Source organism: Lissotriton helveticus, chromosome 8, assembly GCF_964261635.1.
Source record: "Lissotriton helveticus chromosome 8, aLisHel1.1, whole genome shotgun sequence".
NCBI classification, from domain to species: Eukaryota; Metazoa; Chordata; class Amphibia; order Caudata; family Salamandridae; genus Lissotriton; species Lissotriton helveticus.
Window position 1 is genome coordinate 184,495,905 of NC_136069.1, and position 23,540 is coordinate 184,519,444.

Below are 23,540 nucleotides of genomic sequence, written 5' to 3' on the forward strand. Positions count from 1 at the left end.
GAACACAACGGCGATAAGAATAAACGCCGGAAAGCAGCAGCGCGAAACAGGGAACCGGTGAGTCCCAAATTAGCATAAAACAGTAGCGCAAGCCGCAATAAACAAAGCGCAAGCTGAATAACAAAGCGCGCTCAAGTCTAACAAAGCAAAAGCACAATAATGCAATAGTAAGGCGAAAAGCACTTAACTGGCTGCGGAGCAGCAAAGAAAGAGGAAGTTGGAACCTCTATGACTATATTTATACCTTCTATGTACTCTATGGTTACTATGTGCTCATGGGAAGTGTAGTTTTTTGTTTTCTTTACTGTGTTTTCAGTGGCTGCTGTCTCCAGTAAAGAAATTGAGAAAAGCATAATCGGAGCCTCCGTCCTGACATAGAATTATGTTAGGATGAACAGGAAACCGGCACTACCTACTAACAATCACAGTCAAACAAGCTTAGCATTATGGACAACTGCAGGTCACCTCAAACTGTACGAATGGTTTAGAAGCGCTAGTTTGATAATAACTTCAACAAAGTATTTTTAACAATTAAACATCCCACTGATGAACTCCGCTAAAAGAAAAATAGAGACACAGCTCCACCTTCTGGAAGATCCTCATAAACACCGGTATTTTGAATTAAGACCCGGTTCTCACACACACACACACACAGATTATACTTACCAGGCAAACCCACATCCCATTTACCTCTGCTGTGCCGTCATCCATCATCTGGTGCCGAACCCAAGATTTAAACACTGGTTGTCTGGATGGAAGTCAGGAACAGACCCACTGGACCACACTGGCTTCCCTTTCTCTAATTTATAAAATTCTTACCTATATCATGGTCATCCTTTTCATGTGTAATGGAATCCACAGGCAATAACACCAGGGCCTGTGTGTTGCTTATAGTTATTACTGAAAGGGTCAAAACCACTAAGGAGCTCAAGCTCAATGGTAAATCTTGTGCCTCTGGTGGCACAGGCTCCCACAGCACAAGGGTTAAAATCCTGCCAATGCTTTCAAAGTATCCCAATGTGGTAAATATTCATATGATGCTTTTATTTTCATTTGCTAAATTTATTTCCACTTGGAAAAACAGAGGAGAAAAGTGGCACGTGCTCCCCAAAACGACAAATATTTTCCCTCTTGACCTTCCCCAACTCCCCTTTTTCTCAAGTAGGTGCAATAGAGACAAAGCATTATCTTCCTTTATCAATGTATTCATTCTTTGTCCTTGAAATACGGTCTATTGCAGTGCGCAAATGTGGCCTCGGTGTTTATAACTGAGCACAAGAATGCGAGGAAGGTGCTACACTGATATTAAATTAGGCTGGATGGTGGTGATTTTTCATTTTAGTGTGAGCCATTCTCTGAAATCAGGGGTTTTGAACCTTTGAGGTTGGCTATGAATAAAGGTGAAGTATGGGCGCTGGCTAATGGAATGATGGGTAAAGTTTGAGGCAAGTGAAACTCCCTTTATTAGGTGCAAAAATAAGCTAGAAAGGGTGTTTTCTTTAAGAGGCAGAAAAGAGCAGAGTCGGGCGAGGCCCGGCCGCTGAGCGTAATGGATGCATTGTGGTGAAGCTCCAGTTACTGATGGCCTGAATCCGCCCATATATCCGCACATTAATCTGTCCTAATCCCCGGGAAAGCAGCAGAGGGTTGTTTCAGGACCTGCTGTGGCTCCAGACCGACGGAATCGCTGGCACACCAAAATCTGTGGCGGGAGGAGGCTCATGCCAACTGGGCCTGTGGATCCATGGGCTCCAGTTACATCAGCCTGACCGAGGCTTCCAGGAGGGGCGGCTGCTGCCCACTGACTCTGACAGAGTCCTGGCGTAACAAGCCGAGCCCCAGCCTGACTCCTGAGCCCCCAGCTCCGTCTGGCGCTGGACGCAAAATACTTGGAAGAAAAATCCTGAGAGCAGGCAAGATGGCAGCCTGAACGCTGGCCGAGTGAGCTGGTCTCAGCAAACGTTCCTCTAGAATGAGCCGTCAACCTTGAGATACCCAGCGCAGGGCTGTGTAGCTATTCGGGACATACCTTCTTCTTCAGCATGCTGTTTTCATCCAAAAGAGATGCTCTGGTGGCTGCATATTTATCAGAACACTTTGCCGATCTGGATGTTACCAACGCGGTGCTTTTCCGGCTTCAGCGCGTCACTCACCCGCCAGCATCTCCAACTTTTTCAATGCTTCCAACGCTGTCAGGGCGGAGTTGCAATGCCGCCGAAAAACCAAAATCCGCCGAAGAACCCTCCGAGGGTTGTGAGCAAAACGGCAACAGTGTCGGTAGCGGCTTTGCTATCACCGCAAGCCGAGCCTTTAAATAAATCTCAGGCTGATGCTACTGGTAAGCCTTTGAAGAATGTGAAGGCTCTCCCTCCCCCGGTACCAGCAATGTCTAAAGCTCGTAGAGTCTCTGCAGCTAAAGGTCAACAGAGCCCTGCTCCGCTGAACTCCGCAGGCGCCCCCATAGCTCCGCTGTTGGACACCACTGTGCCTGTAACCGGTAAGACAAAAACTGCCCTAACTGCATCTTCTTCCGTTGTCACCCCCAGAAGCATCGCTGGGGGGGGTGGGGGCTACAAGTTCACTGGTACAGGTAGAAGAAGGGGTGCCTGTAGGTGCTGGGGGGCAAGCGGCATCTTCTGACTCTACTCAGGTTCTTAGTTCACATCCCAGCGGGATTGTGGGAGATGTAGTCCCCGCTTCATCAAACAATGCTCCTGATGTAGAAACAGATAATTATTTCTCTCTTTCTGAGCATACGGAGTCTTCTGCTGATGAAAATGGGCTGGATTAAGATTGGTCGGATGAGGAAGGCAGTGAGCTGGGTGACTGGCGCACAAAAGATGTCTTGAATAGCATGGGGCTCCCTACAGTTCGTAAGTTACCTCAGGATGCTGGTAATTGTTTAAACTCTGGACCCCTTGCCTGGGACTATTCATTTTCTGCTCATTCTGGAGTACAAGATAATTCTTCTTTTCCGGCCGTAAATATTCAGGACCCCAATGCTAATCTCCTTCCAGGTGAGATGACATTAGCTATACTATACCAAACGATAATGGCCCATCGGGAGGAGACACGGCAGGAGAGTGCCCGAGCACAGGGATCATGTCGCAGAATACAAAATTCACTGCGTAGAGTGATAAAGACGTGCACGGACATTGCAACTAGGATTACAGAGTCAGAAACCCAGATTTCTACCGTCGAAGACGAGGTAGTTGCCCAAAAATCAACAATTGATGCAATTCAGTCCCAGAGGCTCGACATCCAAATGAAACTGACGGACATGGAAAATCGTGCACGCCGAAACAATCTAAGGATTTTGGTGGTGCCCGAGGGCATGGAAGGGTCGGACACCCGGCAGTTTGTTGTGGATCTCTTTGCTGAAGCATTCCCGGAAGTCAAGGACTGGGACTGGCAGTTGGAGATCCAACGTGCCCATCGCTTTCCTTTTGAAATTAAACCACGATCAGGTCAAACCACTAGCAGACCCCGCGCTATTTTAATTTGTTTTCAAAATTTTCTAGCCAGAGAAAGAGTTTACGATTTGGCCAGGCCAGATAAACAAAGATCAGGGAAGGGCTGCCAATTCTTTGTTAGGCCAGATTTTTGTCCAGCTACGGTTGCACAGAGGTGGCAGCTCCGTCAACTTATTCCCCCTTTTCAGTCAAAAGGGGCACAGGTTTTTTTGCTCTTCCCGTCCAAATTTAAGATTATTCATCAAGGCCAGACCAGATTTTTTGAGTCCGAAATTCAGGCTAAACTTTTTCTGTACTCATTGTGAATCGATGAAATGTTTTTAAATGCATGAGTACGATTGTACATTATAATTCTTTTTTTTCTCTTTATCTTTGAGGGATTGTGTTTCTGTAGGGGAAGTCACTGAAATTGAAACACTGCATTGTTATTTTCTCATACCTCTATGGGGAACATCCTACTTTAGTTGAAAACAAAAATGTTCTTTTTCTTTGGTTTGGCAGCGACTCTGAGGAGGGTCTCTGCTCACACCAGCTTCTCCATCACCCGGACTTCGGTCCTGTTGCCTAGATTGGGGGTTGGGGGAGTGGGGGGGGGGGGTATTGAGTAGGTGGTAGGTTTGGGGGAGGGGTTTGTTGGGGGGCTGGGGGGAGGGGTAGGGGCGCATTCAGAAAATCAGCTTGAAAAATTATTTTTTTGTTATGGCAATCATTTATTAAAACAGCTAACCACTTCAATTGCGATGCCTATGTATATGCACTTTAATGGCGTCAGGTAAAATACATATAGCTTCATGGAATGTCTGTGGCCTGAATAATGGTAAGAAGCGGGCTTTGCTATCTCGAATTATCCAGGGTCTTCGGTTGGAGGTTGTGTGTCTGCAAGAAACGCATGTACCTTGGAATAATCGAAGTTGCTTATATACTCCCGGGTTTGACTTAGTAGCATGTTCTCAACAGTCCTCCATGATAAGAGGGGTAGCCATATTGTTAAAACTTGGAGTGGGTACATGTGTAAGATCTAAACAGGATTCTGCGGGGAGATGGGTACTGGCAGAGCTTTTGATTAATGGCACATCCTTTTCGGTATGTACTGTATACAGCTCAAATTCTGATGACCCTTCAGTTTTGGATTACCTAAATGTAGAGCTGGCCTCATGGCCACATCCGGTGTGTCTTTGTGGCGATTTCAATATTAATTTATCTGCTAGTTTTAATTTGGTTGAAGGTCAGAGATATGCGGGTTTAAAACCCAGGGTCTTCCGGGCTTTGCAAGCTTTGGTACAAGAACACTCAATGGTAGACCTTTGGTTTCATCACTGTAAAAATGTAGATGGCTCAACTTACTTTATAGCTCCCCATAAAAAAATAGTTTGTTTAGATTATTTTTTTGTCTCAGATCAAATCGCACATACCGCTTCAATTTCGATTAAACCCAGATTTATTTCAGATCATAATCTGTTAACTATCAGTTGTACTTTGAAAGCTGTAGCAAGAATTCCAAAATCATGGACGTTCGAGCGAAAATTATTATTGGATAAAATGTATATAGATCATATGAGGTCCTGGATAACTGAATTCTTGGATATTAACAAAGGTTCAGTCCCTAGTGAGGTCCTGTGGGATTCATTTAGGGTGCAATTCGCGGCGAGAACAAAAGTATGTAATTTCACCGTCAGAAGCTAGTTCAAACATAGACTAATGAGCGCATTGACGAATTACGTCGGGCAGAGATTCAGCTCACTAGTGCGATCAGGGATGGTCACAACAAAGATCCTATTCAATTGCGGGTTGCCTGCATTAAGTCCTCTCTCCTGGCGTTCCTTGGCCAGGACCTTGCTGCTAAATACTTACAGTAACGCTCGACAATGTTCGAGTTTGGCGAAAGATCAGGCAGGGTCCTCGCCAAGCGCCTTCAGCAGCGGGGTTTGGCTAATCGCATTGTTAAGATTCAAGAGACTCGGGGCAGGTTCATGACACTCCGGAAGGGGTACTAACTGTTTTTTCAGAATTTTATCAGTCTTTGTATACTGAGGAAGTTAGTGACCTTATTATAGATCAGGAATTTGATACTTTTGTGGCCGACCTCAAAACGTGTAAGATCTCTGACTCTCAGAATTCTCTTCTTGCCGCTCCTATAGGGTGGGATGAGGTTGAAGCAGCGCTAAATTCTCTGGCTAAAAGCAAAGCAGCTGGGCCCAATTTTATTCCTTTAGAATTCTATTCCACATTTCGGGCAGAGATTCGTGAAGATCTCCTAACAACCTTTAGGAAAGCTCAGCTTGGGATCACTCCGGATTCTTGGCATTTGACAACTATTATTTTGATCCCAAAAAAAGACAAGCCAGAGCTGGATCCAGCTTAATTTCGCCCGATTTCACTAATCTATGCGGACAGCAAACTATTTTCAAGAATCCTCGCTGCTAGACTTGCATTAGTCATATCTCCCTTGGTTTCAATCCGTCAGCACGGATTCATCCCGGGAAGGGACACGGCGGACCATGTACGCCGAGTTATAGCTTTGCTGGACTGGGCCCAAGTCACAGATTCTCCTCTAGGGTTAATCCTATTGGACGCCGAAAAGGCGTTCGATAGGGTTGCTTTGGGGTTTCTGTTAAGGGTTCTTCAATGGAAGGGTTTCTGTCCAAGCTTCATTCATGCTATACAATCACTGTACATTGCGCAATACTATCTATATCAGGTCTCCTTTCAAGTTCTTTTGGAATTGGCAGGGGCACTAGACAGGGGTGCCCCTGTTCACCCCTGTTATTTGCCTTATACATCGATCCATTCATCAATAAAATAGAGTCTTCTCTAAATATAGCTCCCGTCATGATTAATGTGCACGAATTTAAAGTATTGGCGTATGCCGATGATATTGCTGTTTTAACTACCAATATGTCATCTGCATTTACAGCTTTACAGAGGTTGGTAGATTTCTATGGTCAACTTTCAGGGTATAAGCTGAACATTCAGAAAACCCAGGTTATACAAACTACTAATATGGGCCCTTGGGACGCCCCAGTGGTACGAAGCGCCAAATATTTGGGGGGTCGAAATCATAGCAGCAGTGGAACTTTTACCGGAAATAAATATTTTGCCAATTATTCAAACAGTTAATGCTACTTTGAGTAGACTGGATAAGTTACATCTTTCTTTATTTGGTAGGAGGAACTTTTTAAAAATGCTTGTTTTACCTAAGTTTTTGTATATGTTTAGGACAACTCCTCGGGAATTTGCTCAGACCAGTCTACCTCGAGCAGAAAGTTGCTGCATTAGGTTTCTCTGGGGTTAACATTCCCCTCGGAGGGCGGCCAAGTGGATGCATTTACCATTGAACAGGGGGGGGGGGTCAGTTCCTGATCTGCTGTTGTATAATTGGTCAACTTTGTTGCAACATCTAGCTGTACCTCTGTTTGGGGCAAGAGCTCCAACTTTACCAGCCTGCTCCGCTTCTATTTTTGAGATAGGGCTAGGCGACAACTGTAAAGGGATTCTTCTCTCGCTGCTGGAACCCAGCTATTACAAAAAAACTAAGTTCAAGGTGTGAGAAGTTGGCCTGATATATGATGCTCACTAGTTCTAGTTATCACCTTGTATCAGTCCAAACAACCCTTATGGTGATTGGTTGTAAGTCAACCTTATAGACCAGCTATCCTAATGGTAGCATGGACAAAGCAGTCTTAGGCTAAACTCTTTTGGCATGTGAAGCCAGCTGTTTTACCACAATATAACCCCTTGAATACCAGATGAAAGGACACCACACAGGTTGTTATGAAAATAAACAGTATATTTATTAATAACAACACCTCTGAACTCTTTATGAGGTCAGAGGGCTAAGCACATGACAATCTCTTACGAAAAACACTACAAGTTGCACAAAATTACAATGGTGCCCTAGGGGCACGACAAACCATATACTAAGTAAGTGGAATGTGAAAGTCGATAAAAGGAATGGAGCTGTCCAGAGGCTGTAGGATCGATGGGACCACGCTATAATAACTTCAGGTAAGTAATAGGAGGCCCACGGAACGCGTGTGCAGAGTGTGAACTCACACGCGAGATGCGTAACAACGTCTATGGACAGTACAGTTCAAGTAAAAGGTAAGTACGGACAATCCTGACTAGGTAGGACAACAACGACTGTGGAATTGGACACTAGGACAGTTAGACTACCCTTGAGCACTGAAATGCTCTTGTTACCTCACCCACGGGCTGCGGGTGCATAGGTGCCAAAGTGTGTCGGGTTCTCGCGTTGAAGTCAATGGAGCCTGAAAGAAAAGATGCTGCAGGCGACCAGGAGGAAGATGTCCGGTGCGATCCAAGGGTGGATCGGTGAAGAAGAGGACCTGAAAGCAGAGGGGACAATGTTCAAAGTCACGAGCCAGTGACCGGTGTGGAACCAGGAAGGAACCAGGTGCTGTCGTCGCGATCAGGTGAAGAGTGGACGCTTGACTCTGCATCCACATGGACCAGGAGGTGTCTTCGACGACCAGGATGGAGGCACGAGCTGTCCCACACAGGCTCTCGCTGTCGGCGGTGTCGGATCCGGGATTGGAGTCAACAGGCCTTGGCAAAGGCAACCCACGCGGTGAAGGGAAAAGACGTCTGGTGCGGACTAGGAGAGTCCGTGGTGCCCCTCTTTTGGAAGGGAGCAAGGGCCAGTCTGAAGCAACCAGACCAGCAGCAAAGATTCAAAGGTTCGTCGTCTAGGAGGCCACTAGCCAGCCGGCAAGTGACCAGACAACGCGTCGAGCAGCAAACAAGCAGAAGGGCCCCACGCAGATCTCGTGGATGCTGAAGGGCTGATCTTCGGTGCAGGGGCTGGGGCTTCTCAATCCCCAAAGCACTTGGTCGAGTTTACCTCGGGAGTCGTGCTGGAAGCGAAGTGCAGGTTCGTTCAAGATGGCCGGTCCCACGTGTCTCGTCGCACCCACGGGTCTCAGCTTTGCTGTAGATGCAGGTTGATGTCGGAGAGGTCTGGGAATCCGGGTCTCGTCGGGCTCTGAAGTCTGGATCCTCGAGGGAAGACGACAAAGTGAAGCCGCTGGACGCTTGATGGTGCCTGCAGTTGCAGGGTGGACACTCCTTGCCCACAAGGGAGATTCTTCAGTCTTCTGTGGAGCAGAACGTCGAAGGCCAGAGTTTCTTCTTGTTGAATAGTTCAGGATAATCTAATTTGGAATGGGACCAGCTCCTACCTTTATTCTCCTAAAGGGGGCTGCACTACTGTCTAGGTCCCTCCCCTGGGTGGGACCAGGAAGGAGGGTGGCTACACCCCCTATCCTTTGTCCGGTTTCCCGCCAGAGCTGGGGCAGGGATGCCCCAGCAACTGGTTTGAACCGGTGTATGCACAGGACACCTTGTGTGCCCCAGGCATGTCTCATTCCTTTCAGGCCTCCCTACCTCAATACACAAAATCCTGTCTGGGGTGGTGCTAGCACCTCCCAAGGCAGGAAACCCTTTGTCCAAGCCATCCTCGCTGTAAGGACTCCCAGCAGCAGGAGGTCAGACTTGTGTCTGTGGTGGCAGCATCCATTTTGTGATGCTGAGGCTCGAGTTAACTTTAACCGGGGTTCACAGTTACATACATGTCATGTCCCTCTAGAAGGGTGGAATGCTACCCCCGTCGCCAGAATTGGCGAGGGGGTAGTATTCCAAATCGTATGACACCTTACTCGACATGTTTTTATAACGTTATACCAGAGTTAGCATTTAACCGCGAGGTTGATAATGCACTTAAGAGTATATGGTATAGCGTTATCATGGAACAGCTATTAGGATTTGTTCCGCAAGCTGTAAACGGGCTCAGCTCATGCCAGAGCACCATCTCACATAATTCCAAGCACTCTGCCTTCCGGATTGATAAGGCCTTTCATAGGAGTGACTGATAGGAGTATATGTGTCCATTTTAGGGTTAGATATAGGTATACTATATCTACAGCAAAGGGTGTTTACACCACCTTGCCCCAGCTGTCATGCAGCCAGTTGTGTCAGATTTAGATGGCCAGCCAGGGTGGCATAATACATGCTTCAGCCCCTGGTAGGCCCTGGGTACACCTATGCCCTGGATACCTAAGGTATACTGTACAGGGACTGATATGGTGGCCCAGTACCAATTGGTAAATGCACCTAAAGTACATGGAGTCCATTTTAACAGAGAGAGCAGGAAGCCTGGGGTCCTGAATAGCAGAATCCCAGGTCAACTAAGTCAAAAACCAGCAAAACACTAGGCAAAAAGTTGGGGGTAACCATAGTCAGATATCCACCTTCCTACATAACCCCCCCCAAACGAAAGGAGTTTAGGCTATCCTTGACCAGGTAAGCCTATATTGCCTGAGTGGCCATATGAGGAGGTGCATGCACTGGCATGGTTACCCCCTATCTCATGGTCCACTAAGCAATCCCTCACCCTAAGGGCATCTGAGGGTCTCCACCATAGGGAATCTCTACCTGTGGTGTGTTTTGGCAAAGTAAAAGGCTGGTGCTGGGATCGAGTACTGAAGTGAGGCTCCACTAATGTTGGGCTCAACTTCCTCCAATCACTATCCACCATATATGCCTTTCTTTCCAGGACTGAGTTGCTGTATGCTCTCAGGGTCAACCTCTGGCTACCTAAAGCTGGAGGCTGGGTCCCTCTGTTTGGCTTACTGGAGGGACAGGTCAGGTTTGGGGCCCTTAGGTCCCAGGTTTGGCTGTGCCCAACAGTGTCCATCTGTGGGAGGTACCTAACTAATTTTAAGGGGGATCCCTCAGGAGTTTGTTTTATTTTCACTTGGCTATGACTACTAGCTTCAGTGCCCTTAATCTGCTGATTGGGGAGTTCTTTTGGACAGGGGGCCCTTTGGGGTCCACCACTGGCCTCCCTGACCTCTACAGCCCTGGGCTGACTGAGGCAGGGTAGAGAGGGGCAGGTTACCTGCTCCAGACTGGGTCCCACCTTGGAAGGGTCCACTGACATCAGGGGTTCTGCCAGGCTAGGCCTGACTTCCTCTGGGGCAGTTTCTTCACAAGGGGTAAGATCAGTTCCCTGAGGAGGCTGATCCTTTCCTAAAGTCTGGTGGGAGGGAGATTTCTCTTCCTCCTCAATGCTCTCTGTTTGAGTGGAGTGATCCATAGTTTCAGGCTTCACAACACTATTATCAGTCTGAGTTTGGGCTGTGGTCATCACAGCCCCACCAACCTTTTCAGGAAGGGACTCAGTTTGGGTATGGGCTGTTATCATCACAGCCCTGCTAACCTTTTCAGGGAAGGAATCTGTCTGAGATTGGGCTGAGACTGGCACAACCCTCCTAACCTGTTCAGGGAGGACATCTTGGACTAGGGCTGTGGCCATCACAGCCCCACTAACCTTTCCATGGAGGTTTACCATTTAAGAATGGGTTTCTTGTTCTACCTCAGCCCAGGCTGAGATCTCTAAATCATTCCCCAGTAGACAATCTACAGGCAAGTTTGATGACACTGCCACTCTCTTGGGGCCAGTGACACCTCCCCAGCTGAGATTTACCACTGCCATGGGATGATTTTTCTGCACTCCATCAATGTTTGTCACCTGGTATGTGGCACCAGGTAAAAGTTGCCTTGAGGGGACTAGGCTCTCAGTCACCATGGTGATGCTAGCCCCTGTGTCTCTATAGGCCTCAACTTTCAGTCCATTGATGAGGGGCTCCTGTCTGTATTTGTCCAAAGTGTTGGGACAATCAGTGAAGTTGGCAAACCCCATGCCAGTTTCACAGACAAGAGTATCTGAGTTAGGGGACCTGGTTAGGTCAGAGTCCCCAGGAACTCCCAAAGTAAATCCACCCAAATTCTTGGGGGCACTCCCACCACCTGGGGTATTACTACTAGTAGTAACAGGAGGTTTGGAAGTGTTACTTGGGGGTATGTTCTCCTTAGTGTTGTTGGCCCTTGGGCAACTACTGTCAGTTTTCCAATGGCCTACCTGTTTGCAGTTATGGCAATAAGGTTTCTTCTGGGTATTGGAAGGATTCTGGGACCCACCCCCCTCAGAGGATTTTTGGGGCCCTGGTGTGGTTTGATCTGTAGATTTATTCCCACCCTTCTCTTGAGGCTTGGTTGATTCCTTCTTTTGGTCACCACCTTGGTTCTTAGGCCTAATCCTGGTTCTGACCCATTTGTAAGCCCTCTTACCCAATTCTTGTGGAGAGGTCAGATCAGAGTCTACCAGGTGCTGGTGTAATAACTGGTTCTGACAATTATTTAAGACTTGCTCTCTCATAATTAGATTGTACAATCCTGTGTAATCAGTAACTTTACTTCCCAGTAACCAGCCCTCCAGAGCCTTAGTGGCACAATCAACAAAGTCAGTCCAATCTTGAGCCTGAGTTTTCTGGGTATCCCTGAACATCAACCTGTACTGTTCAGTGGTTAAGCCAAACCCATCAATCAGAGCAGTTTTCAAGACTTGGTAATCATTAGCATCCTCATCTCTAACAGTGAGGAGCTTGTCTCTACCTTTACCTTCAAAGGAGAGCCACAATATAGCTGCCCAATGACTCTGGGGTACCTGCTGTACTTTGCAGGCTCTCTCCAAAGCAGTTATCCACTTGTGGATATCATCTCCTGTCTTATAGTAGGGCACTATTTTACTCAGGTGTCTATTATCAAAACTCCTGTTTCTATCCCTAGGGATAGTGCTGCCACCAGTGGGGACTACCCCCACTCAACTGTTGCTCCCTAGCAAAGGCAAGCTTCTCTTTGGCCAGGGCAAGTTCTTCCCTCTGGATCCTCAGATTAGCTTCCTTCATCTTTGCCTCATGCTCTCTCCTTTGAGGGGAAGTCATCCTCCTCCGAGCAGATGCATGAGAGGCACGAGAGTGTACAGATCATCTAATGGAGTCCCTAGAATGAGACCTATCTCTTCTAACTCCATGGTTAGGCCTGCTCAGGGTCAGCACTGGGGGTCCCCCAGATCCTTCCCTATGTAGGTCTAAGTTGGCCCTTGTGAGTTTGCTGACTATCACAGAACCATTGTCTGCCTCATCCCCAGACTGTTCTTCTTCTTCCTCCTCCTCTTCTACATTCTCTGTTTCAGGGAGGTCTGGATCTCCAAGAGTACCTTCTAAGGGGGGTATGCTCCTATCTGGATTAGAGGGGTCTGTGTTGGCAGCCCTTCTGGCATCATATGTCTCTAAGAGACCTAACAGAAAAGGAGTGGTAGGGTTAGAACCCTGTTTCAATTTCCTGGAGGTACACAATTGTCTCATCTCCTGGAAACTGAGAGCTGCATATCTGGAAAGGACCTGTGGAGGGTCACTAGCCACCAGGGGAGTCACTGAGGTCTCTCCTGTGGTAGACATGCTTTCTAGTGAGGTGTAAGTGGTGCACTTACCTACACTATGGGTTTTCCTACTGATCCCTTGCTAAGAGTTTTAGTCAGGGTGTGTTAGGCCCTTTCTACTACAACAGCTGGTTCAGTAGAACTCAGAGTATTTCTAAGCTTGTTATATGTACCTAGAGTAACTTATGTGATCTTTCAAATGATATTTCAAGATTATATGTGGTAAAAACAACAGCAAGCTCAAATCCCACCGCTGCACACCAATGTGAGAAGTTGGCCTGATATATGATGCTCACTAGTTATAGTGATCACCTTGTATCAGTCCAAACAACCCTTATGGTGATTGGTTGTAAGTCAACCTTATAGACCAGCTATCCTAATGGTAGCATGGACAAAGCAGTCTTAGGCTAAACTCTTTTGGCATGTGAAGCCAGCTGTTTTACCACAAAATAACCCCTTGAATACCAGATGAAAGGACACCACACAGGTTGTTATGAAAATAAACAGTATATTTATTAATAACAACACCTCTGAACCCTTTATGAGGTCAGAGGGCTAAGCACATGACAATCTCTTACAAAAAACACTACAGTTGCACAAAATTACAATGGTGCCCTAGGGGCACGACAAACCATATACTAAGTAAGTGGAATGTGAAAGTCGATAAAAGGAATGGAGCTGTCCAGAGGCTGTAGGATCGATGGGACCACGCTATACTAACTTCAGGTAAGTAATAGGAGGCCCACGGAACGCGTGTGCAGAGTGTGAACTCACACTCGAGATGCGTAACAACGCCTATGGACAGTACAGTTCAAGTAAAAGGTAAGTACGGACAATCCTGACTAGGTAGGACAACAACGACTGTGGAATTGGACACTAGGACAGTTAGACTACCCTTGAGCACCGAAAGGCTCTTGTTACCTCACCCACGGGCTGCGGGTGCATAGGTGCCAAAGTGTGTCGGGTTCTCGCGTTGAAGTCAATGGTGCCTGAAAGAAAAGATGCTGCAGGCGACCAGGAGGAAGATGTCCGGTGCGATCCAAGGGTGGATCGGTGAAGAAGAGGACCTGAAAGCAGAGGGGACAATGTTCAAAGTCACTAGCCAGTGACCGGTGTGGAACCAGGAAGGAACCAGGTGCTGTTGTCGCGATCAGGTGAAGAGTGGACGCTTGACTCTGCAGCCACGTGGACCAGGAGGTGTCTTCGACGACCAGGATGGAGGCACGAACTGTCCCACGCAGGCTCTCGCAGTCGGCGGTGTCGGATCTGGGATTGGAGTCAACAGGCCTTGGCAAAGGCAACCCACGCGGTGAAGGGAAAAGACATCTGGTGCGGACTAGGAGAGTCCGGGGTGCCCCTCTTTTGGAAGGGAGCAAGGGCCAGTATGGTGCAACCAGACCAGCAGCAAAGATTCAAAGGTTCATCGTCTAGGAGGCCACTAGCCAGCCGGCAAGTGACCAGACAACGCGTCGAGCAGCAAACAAGCAGAAGGGCCCCACGCAGATCTCGTGGATGCTGGAGGGCTGATCTTCGGTGCAGGGGCTGCTCGGGGCTGGGGCTTCTCAATCCCCAAAGCACTTGGTCGAGTTTACCTCGGGAGTCGTGCTGGAAGCGAAGTGCAGTTTCTTCCAAGATGGCCGGTCCCACGTGTCTCGTCGCACCCACAGTTCTCAGCTGTGCTGCAGATGTAGGTTGAGGTCGGAGAGGTCTGGGAATCCGGGTCTCGTCGGGCTCTGAAGTCTGGATCCTCGAGGGAAGACGACAAAGGGAAGCCGCTGGACGCTTGATGGTGCCTGCAGTTGCAGGGTGGACACTCCTTGCCCACAAGGGAGATTCTTCAGTCTTCTGTGGAGCAGAACGTCGAAGGCCAGAGTTTCTTCTTGTTGAATAGTTCAGGATAATCTAATTTGGAATGGGACCAGCTCCTACCTTTATTCTCGTAAAGGGGGCTGCACTACTGTCTAGGTCACTCCCCTGGGTGGGATCAGGAAGGGGGGTGGTTACACCCCCTATCCTTTGTCCGGTTGCCCGCCAGAGCTGGGGCTGGGATGCCCCAGCAACTGGTTTGAACCGGTGTATGCACAGGGCACCTTGTGTGCCCCAGGCATGTCTCATTCCTTTCAGGCCTCCCTACCTCAATACACAAAATCCTGTCTGGGGTGGTGCTAGCACCTCCCAAGGCAGGAAACCCTTTGTCCAAGCCATCCTCGCTGGAAGGACTCCCAGCAGCAGGAGGTCAGATTGTGTCTGTGGTGGCAGCATCCATTTTGTGATGCTGAGGCTCGAGTTAACTTTAACCGGGGTTCACAGTTACATACATGTCGTGTCCCTCTAGAAGGGTGGATTGCTACCCCCGTCGCCAGAATTGGCGAGGGGGTAGTATTTCAAATCGTATGACACCTTACTCGACATGTTTTGATAATGTTATACCAGAGTTAGCATTTAACCGCGAGGTTGATAATGCACTTAAGAGTATATGGTATAGCGTTATCATGGAACAGCTATTAGGACTTGGTTCCGCAAGCTGTAAACGGGCTCAGCTCATGCCAGAGCACCATCTCACATAATTCCAAGCACTCTGCCTTCAGGATTGATAAGGCCTTCCATAGGAGTGACTGATAGGAGTATATGTGTCCATTTTAGGGTTAGATATAGGTATACTATATCTACAGCAAAGGGTGTTTACACCACCTTGCCCCAGCTGTCATGCAGCCAGTTGTGTCAGATTTAGATGGCCAGCCAGGGGTGGCATAATACATGCTTCAGCCCCTGGTAGGCCCTGGGTACACCTATGCCCTGGATACCTAAGGTATGCTGTACAGGGACTGATAAGGTGGCCCAGTACCAATTGGTAAATGCACCTAAAGTACATGGAGTCCATTTTAACAGAGAGAGCAGGAAGCCTGAGGTCCTGACTAGCAGGATCCCAGGCCAACTAAGTCAAAAACCAGCAAAACGCTAGGCAAAAAGTTGGGGGTAACCATAGTCAGATATCCACCTTCCTACACAAGGTAAATCAAACAATGTATTCAGTTTGGAGGAAAATACGACGAAATGGGCAATTTCTAATTATAATTTTTATACACCTTTGGCGGCTGCTAGGTTGCTACCTTCTATTTTTCAAGACTTTTTCACCATTAGGTGGAGAGCACATGGTATTTTTATTTTGGGAGACTTAGCCGACGACGGCAATATGGCTCCTTTTTCACTTTTAAAAGAAAAATACGGATTAGGCACACATGAATTTTTGTAATACCTACAGATACGTAGTTATATTGACAAACTTTTGTTAGGTACCCCCACTGCCCTTGTTAAAAATTCACTTATGGAACTCGTGTTGAGAAAAGTGCGCATTGGGGCTTGGTATCAGAAGTTATTAACAGGTTTACCAGACGATCTTTATTCTCAAAACACTAGACTGGATCTCAAGCTCGGTAAGAGTGGTATTGATATTCCATCAATATTGGAGTTAGCAACTCAGTATTAATTTCTGGGAGCTTATGCTCTCAAAGCTACATGGCTCTTTTCGATCTTTACTTCACCCCGGCTAAGATCTCTAAATGGGGAGGTTCCAGGGGTCATGGGTGCCCAAGATGTGGCCAATTAGCTGCTAATGTCGTTCATATGTTTTTTACATGTCCGAAATTGGCTTTGTTTTTTCAAGATGTTCAATTTTTTATTACCAGCGCTCTCAAGGTCCCTGTGTCTATTTCAGCCGAGCTAGTTATAACAGGGTGTGAAAATGATTGCCTGTCTACTAGATCACCTCATGAAATTGCTTTTCTTTGTATTGCTATGTCTGTAATTCGTTTAACTATAACTTATGAATGGATTAATCCTATTCCCCCAACTTTTGTTAATTGGAGAGCAAGGATTCTTGCTCTTTATAATTTGGAATCAGTGGTGTTTCAAAGAGGGGGGAAGAGGAGGCGAGAGAGGGGGTTGAAAATATGGGCTCCATTTATACATTGGTTGCATAACTGAACGCCATGAATTTGTTGACTCTGTTCTGTTTGCTATGTTGCATATTGTTGATACTGTAAATATGCTTATTCTTTATATTATTTAAGGATTGCCATAACATTTCTTTTTGGTTTGTATGATATTTAACAAACTTTGGTGTCAAGCTGAACAATAAAAAAATAAAAAAAAGGAAGAAAAATCCTGTCGGACCCCTCCCTCAGTAATAGTATATCCAACCCCCTCATGGGACGTGGCAAAGATGCGGGCCAAAACAGGTGTGTAGCACAGAGCTCCTGCCTGCGTCGCTACTCCGGCGCCTCGCACAACTAAGAGGTATCATCTGACACTGGTTTTTAGCGCAGCAAATGTACTTTTCCGGCGCGCCTTTGGGTGTGGGGTGACCCTCTTAAAGGCCTCGGCCGCTGTGATCACATACCACAAGCTCAGCTCACATTTATGATCGGCAGGGAGTGTTTGGAGGCCGGGGGTGTGCGTGCCCATAAATGCCACTCGGCGCAGAGCCTTGATGACCATTGCCATCAAGTGAGGTGGGCCCAGCCGGACTTGCTCCGTGTTTGAAGCACCGACCCGCTGACCGGACGAACCGAATGTGGTGTCTGTGCTGCAGCTGGCTGCTTTCATGCATGTCGCCCGCGTGAGTCCCCGGACCGGCCGCTGCTCGCTCTGAGTGACTGTCACGCAGATATTTATTCATTCTTCTGTTATATTTTTAATTTAGAGCGCCGTGACATTCACAGCTCAGTCTGCTCACTGCGACTCTGCGCTCAACGGGACCGCGGGCACTACTCTTGACTCGTTAATGGGGTCGAACTGACGCAGAGCTGGGAAACAAAAGAGGCCGGCCTTGTGTTTATTGCTGATTCCCCTTGCACGCGATCCCTTTCTTACAAGGGAGACGCTCCTCTTTTCAGCGCTCTTCATGTTAAGAGGCAGAGCTGGTAACGAATATGCTGTTAATATTCCCCCCCCCCTTTCTCAGTGGCCCTGGAAGCAGAGGAGAGGGGGCTGCAACACACCCATACATTACGGGACGAGGCTATTAAGAATGCAAAGTCAAAACCTAGGGTGACCAACCGTCCGTAAATTTCACGGACCGTCCGTCATTTTAGTATGATGTCCACAAGGCGTCCATAATTTGGGGATCCCAAATTACGGACGCCTTACAGACATCATACTAAAATCGAAATGGGAAATCTCAGAAAGGAATACTGTTTCCCATGCGAGAGGCCCCCGTGAGTTAAAAATATTTCACCCTGGCCTCTCGCTCTTATCTTTTTAAACTGAAGAGGCTCCCTGCAGCCGGACCTCCCTCGTGCAGACTGTGGAGCGGCCCATTGTCAGTCTGAGACTGCAGCTGATTGTCACTCTATAAGTGCTAATGGGCCCAATTGTAGTGACAGCATGTGGTGTGCCTTCTCCTGCATGGGACCACTAGAGCAAAGCATTCTGCTTTTGTCTTGGCACCATGCTGGAGAAAATGAAAATAAAATAACTAACACCGTTTTCACTGTACATTTAAAAGACAGATTTCAACATACAAATAAAAAAATACTATTTATTAATGTTTATTGTTACTAGCACAAATCTTGATTGCAGAAAGGGCCCGATGTCGTTTTGCAAAGTTGTGTGCATACTGAAAAACTGTGAAGTGCACGATTGGCTCAACCTTATATAAACTTATTTTGACTTGTATTTATTTTTGTTGTCTATTTACTTACTTATATATATATATATATATATTATTGTGCCACCTCCTCTGATATGTGTGTAAAACGTATGTTTTGTCCCAAATTTTTGTCCTGAATTTTGACCTTCTGTCCTGAATTTTTGTCCTGAATTTTTTACACTGACCGTCCTGAATTTGCACCCTGCAAGTTGGTAACCCTATCAAAACCGCCTTTTCAGGTGTTTGTTCAAAGGCCTGGAGTAATTTTGAAACAACGTTCTCACAATCTGCATTAAAAACAGACAGAAGGGGGAGGAGCCAAGATGGCCGACGGGACGGACGTGTAGGCTCCCGGCTCCGCGAGCCTTCCACTCCTGCATCGACATCCTGATGTTTATCCTGTGCCTCTGTTGCGGTATAACGGCGATTTAAACGAGCTGTTTCCGATCACGTTCTTCCGAGGTCTCTGCCTGCTGGTTTGACGGAGAACTCGATGCGTTGGCTGTCCTCCATGGCTGCCCCTGGACCCTGTGCCGACCGCCGCCGCTGGGCGCTGCTGTAACGGTGTCGGTGGGACGATCTGGGGAGGCGCTGACGCTTGAGGTGGCGCTGCTGACGGCGGAGGGAGATGGTGTATACCCTTTCCGATGTGGCGAGATTCCCTACGTGGCTGAGGTGTATACTGGCGGCGCGGGATCCCTTCTCGCATCGCTTCTCTTTGTTCCGCTGCTGACGGGCTGAGCTGCCTCCATCTTGGAGCGCCTTCTCTGCCGTGGGTCGCCCTCATCGACTGGAGGCGCAGGGGTTCTCCCTGTGCTCCGCTCTGGATTACGAGCCGTGCTCCTACCGGCGACCTGGCCTGATGTTTCCCGGTATCGATGTCGCCCCCCTCCCTCCATTGATGTCTCATTGACGGGGTGGTGATGGCGCCGGTTTTCCAGGACGAGGAGATGAGTGCCTCCTTGTTCCCGGGGCGTGCTATCCTGCCTGTCCTTGAGCAATATGACGGCCCGACGGCGTCCACTCAAAGCGCGGACCGGTTAGGACTGCAGCGGGTCCTGACTTGCGGCGACATCCTGGCAGCTCTTACCGACTTAAAGGTTACGTGGCTGCTATACACCCGAGAGCTGGGTCGGAAGATTGAAGATGCTACATCTGAACTGGGGCGACCGAGGCGCTCCAGCTCCCTGCTGCCTCCAACTACTCCTGGAATGGATACTATGTTTCAGCATGCGTGTACAATGAAGCGGACTGTCCCGGGCAATAATGGGTCGTGTCCATCTATCGACGGAGCTGCTGCTACACTGTCTCCCCCCGCTCCGAGAACTGAGACTCTGCCGATGCCATCGCTACTATTGCTTCGTTTGCCGCCTTCCCGGTTGCTGGCCCTCCTGGCTGCCTTTGCCTCCGGAGCCTTTTTCCTACGACGGTGGAGTGTGTTTCATCCTGTGCTCGAGGGGACACTTGTCTTTTGGGACACTGGACTTCTTGGTAACTGGAGACATTCATTTAATCTTTTTCTGCTTCTTCTTGGTTGGGGGCGGCCATTTTGTCTCTTTGTTCTGCCTTCAGTGGGCTCCCAGCGGTGGCTATGTTTGGTGGGCTTTCAACGTTCGGGCCAGGGCTGATGGTGTTCTTCTCGCTGATTTGGTTTGCTTGACTGGCGGAGACCCGGACTGGAACGCTTCCTGATACATTTGAATGCGCTGTTTGTAATGTGTTTTTCCCCACTTCATGGTTGCAATTGATATGTCCTGTTGTTGATCCTTGTTGGTGGGGTAGAGGTTCTGTGCGGGCTGTGGAGTCCGGGATTAATAGGTTCTGGCCCTCCTCCGGTCTTCTGTGTTCTATGGGAGTTTTAGATTAGGATGCTCTTTTCTTACTCTCATAATTTAGGTATTATACTAATTCTTTCTCTCTTTTTTCTTCTTCTCTTCTTGTTCTATATTTCGGGTTTATTGGGCGACAGACACACTGCTGGGGGGGGGGGTAGGCCGTAGCCTCTGCATGCGTGTAGGGTAGGGGGTTGGGGGAGGGGTTTTTAGTTTCTTGGTTTTAGTTTCTATGGTGCCTTGTTTTTTCTTCGTTTTGTTTCTTCTTCTTTATTCTCTTTGGGTCCGTGTTTTGGATTGCTAGCGGGCGGGTGGCGGTGGACATCGGCTAGGTTGTTGGTTCTGATACCCCCACTGCACACATTTTGAGCCGCCATGCCGCCTGGAGGGACTTGACTTTTGGATTGTTGAACTATATGGTGGATTTGTCACTCATGTACTGTTACGCCAGCACGGACTCTGTTTTCTTAGTTTATAGTTTATATTTTCACTTTGAAAACCGAAAAGTCGACCTTAATAGTTGCAACGAAAAAACATTTAAAATTAACCTTCATCGCTCCTACGACATGGTATCATGATGATCTACGGTGTAACTTTTCAATGCTCGCTTATGGTAGTAATGTGTTACTGTGTCGCCATATTGCATGCGCTGGTGCTTTAACAGTTTCCATGGCCGGCCTGATGGTTGTGGGCCCGTAATTGTCCCTTTATTAATGCACAATAAAGGTTTTCAAAAACAAAAAAAACAAACAAAAAAAAAAAACCAGACAGAAGCAGTGCTAAGCACGCTGTGGCCTGTAGTTTTCCTTGCTATGAGTATGCATTCAGAGTGCCTCGCATATTTGCTGCCAGTGGCGGAAAGTCACTCTCGTAATATTGGACCAGATCACACCTGTGCTGTGCGGCAATTGGTTCTTTAATAATGGTCCTTGCAACCCCCACGATTAGCGTTCTATATGATATGCAAACTAGAATTCGGGACAACATAACTACCCTCACGATCTGACATATAGAATCAGTCATGCTTTCAGTTCACACCACTTTGAATTGCATTCTGGGACTTGTAGTTTTACTCTCCCTTATAAACTATGTTTATTTACCCGGGCGGCCCACATATATTGCATGAGCGACCTGAGCTTTCAAGTCCCAAAGGGTTCTTAGGTAAATGCCAGACCTGGCAGGGGGGTATCACGTGACATGGCATTACTTGGCAGCTCATTTACTCTCATGCCTTACGCGGTCTCTAGCTATACTCTTCCTTTTCAGCGCCAGTTAAATACATTAGACTCTTGATGCTCCAGCCCTTTAACTATGATGCAATGTTTTTGTCCCAACTACTTGTCTCCGGAATTACCGCTCAAAATATAAAAGCATGTTTTTTATGCACGCTTTTCTGCATTAAAAATCGATCTCTTTTGAGTACCAATATAATGGTACTCAGTGCATTAAACTCAGAAAAATACGAACTTTGTCAGAGTCTTTTCAACCGATTTGCTTTGCCAAAGCTGTAGAGCAGCAGCAAAAAAATAATAATAATTCAAAAACATTGTTATGATGTGATATCATCAAGGATGCTAGGGAGACCCAGTGTTATGATGTATGCCTTGCCTTTTTTTATTTACGATGCCAAGATGGCGAATGCCTCCTGAAGCAGTACATTAAAAAAAATACATGTGATTTCTGATATTTGTTTCCCTCGTCTTCATTGCTTAATTTTGCTCGCAAGAAAGTATCACTCATAGTCGTTGAATGTCACTCATAATTGCACTACAATTATGAAAGAGCCACACATGAGCAATCTGCAACCTTGGCAGCTATGCAGGTGAGGTCGGAATTTGCGCTGCGCATCATTCAGGAGTGTGCAGGAACCAACAGCCTTATTCATCAACGGGCCGTTTTGCGAGCCCCTAATAGCGATTCATAGCGAATCGCTATTAAGGACTCGCAAAACGGTATTCATGTAGGAATTGCTAAATAAATAGCGATTCCTACACATTCCTTATTTGCGAGGAGCAAATTGCTAATCGCAAATAAGGAATAACTCCCCATTCATTCCTATGGGCCAAAGGGCCCATAGGAATGAATGGGGAGTATTCCTTATTTGCGATTAGCAATTAGCTAATCGCAAATAAGATAGCGATTTAAAGGGTGCCAGGGGTGTCCAAAGGACACCCTGTAGCACCCCTTAAATGCAAATTGAAACAGGTGTTGCGCACACACATGTCCAAAGGACATGTGTGTGTGCAACATGCAACTTAGAAAAATGCTTTTAAAAGCATTTTTCTACGTTTTTGCTATTTACCGAGAGGTCTGACCTCTCGGTAAATAGCGGCCCAAAATTGCATTTTCGCAATTTTCAAATGCTTCATGAATTGCATTTAAGGAATCTCAAATAGAGATTCCTTAAATGTAATTCCTCGCAATTTAGCGAATTAGCAATTACCGATTTTTGCCTTTGGGATGATGAATCCCAAATGCAAAAATTGCGCTCGCATAGGGCCAGATTCTCAGAATCTGGCCCTTTGCAAGCGCAATTCGGCTTGATGAATCAGGCTGCAAATGGCGTAGCACAGCACTAGCGGAGTAGTGAGAGCAGCTCTACGCCTGCTAAACTTTCAGAAAACATAACTGCTGCCTGCTCTCACAGTGGGCGGCCCTCCTATTGGTCTGTCTCGCAACATGCCATTGGGCAGAAATAGCAGACTCTGGGGTCGATTCCGATCCGGTAAAATCCCCGTCATTACGATTCATATCCGGAGCCGTTTCCGTACGACTCGTACGGACGCCGTACGACCGGACGATTCCGATCCCGATCGGCCGACCTGGACGCGATTCGTACGGTACACGTCGATTCGTACGGAAAAGCGCACGATCACCTACACACCGTACGGCACGTACCCCCCATGATCGCAGGGGTACGCGCCATACCCCTGTGATCATGCGGGGTACGTGCCGTACACCCAGCGTACATGGGGTACGTGCCGTACACCCACCGTACATGGGGTACGGTGCGTACCCCATGTACGCTGGGTGTACGGCATGTACCCCGCATGATCACAGGGGTACGGCACGTACCCCTGCGATCATGGGGGGTACGTGCCGTACCCGGGGGGGGCGTTCCGTACCTGTTTCGGCGCGAACTCTGCGTTTACGACTGTTTTCGGCTCCCGTAGGAAAAGGGTCGTACGGCGCGTACCCGACACGAATCGTACTTGCTGGGTCGTAAAAACCAGCCGCGAACCGTAGTGATGTCGCGTACAGCCGGTTCCGAGTGAGACTCGTACGGA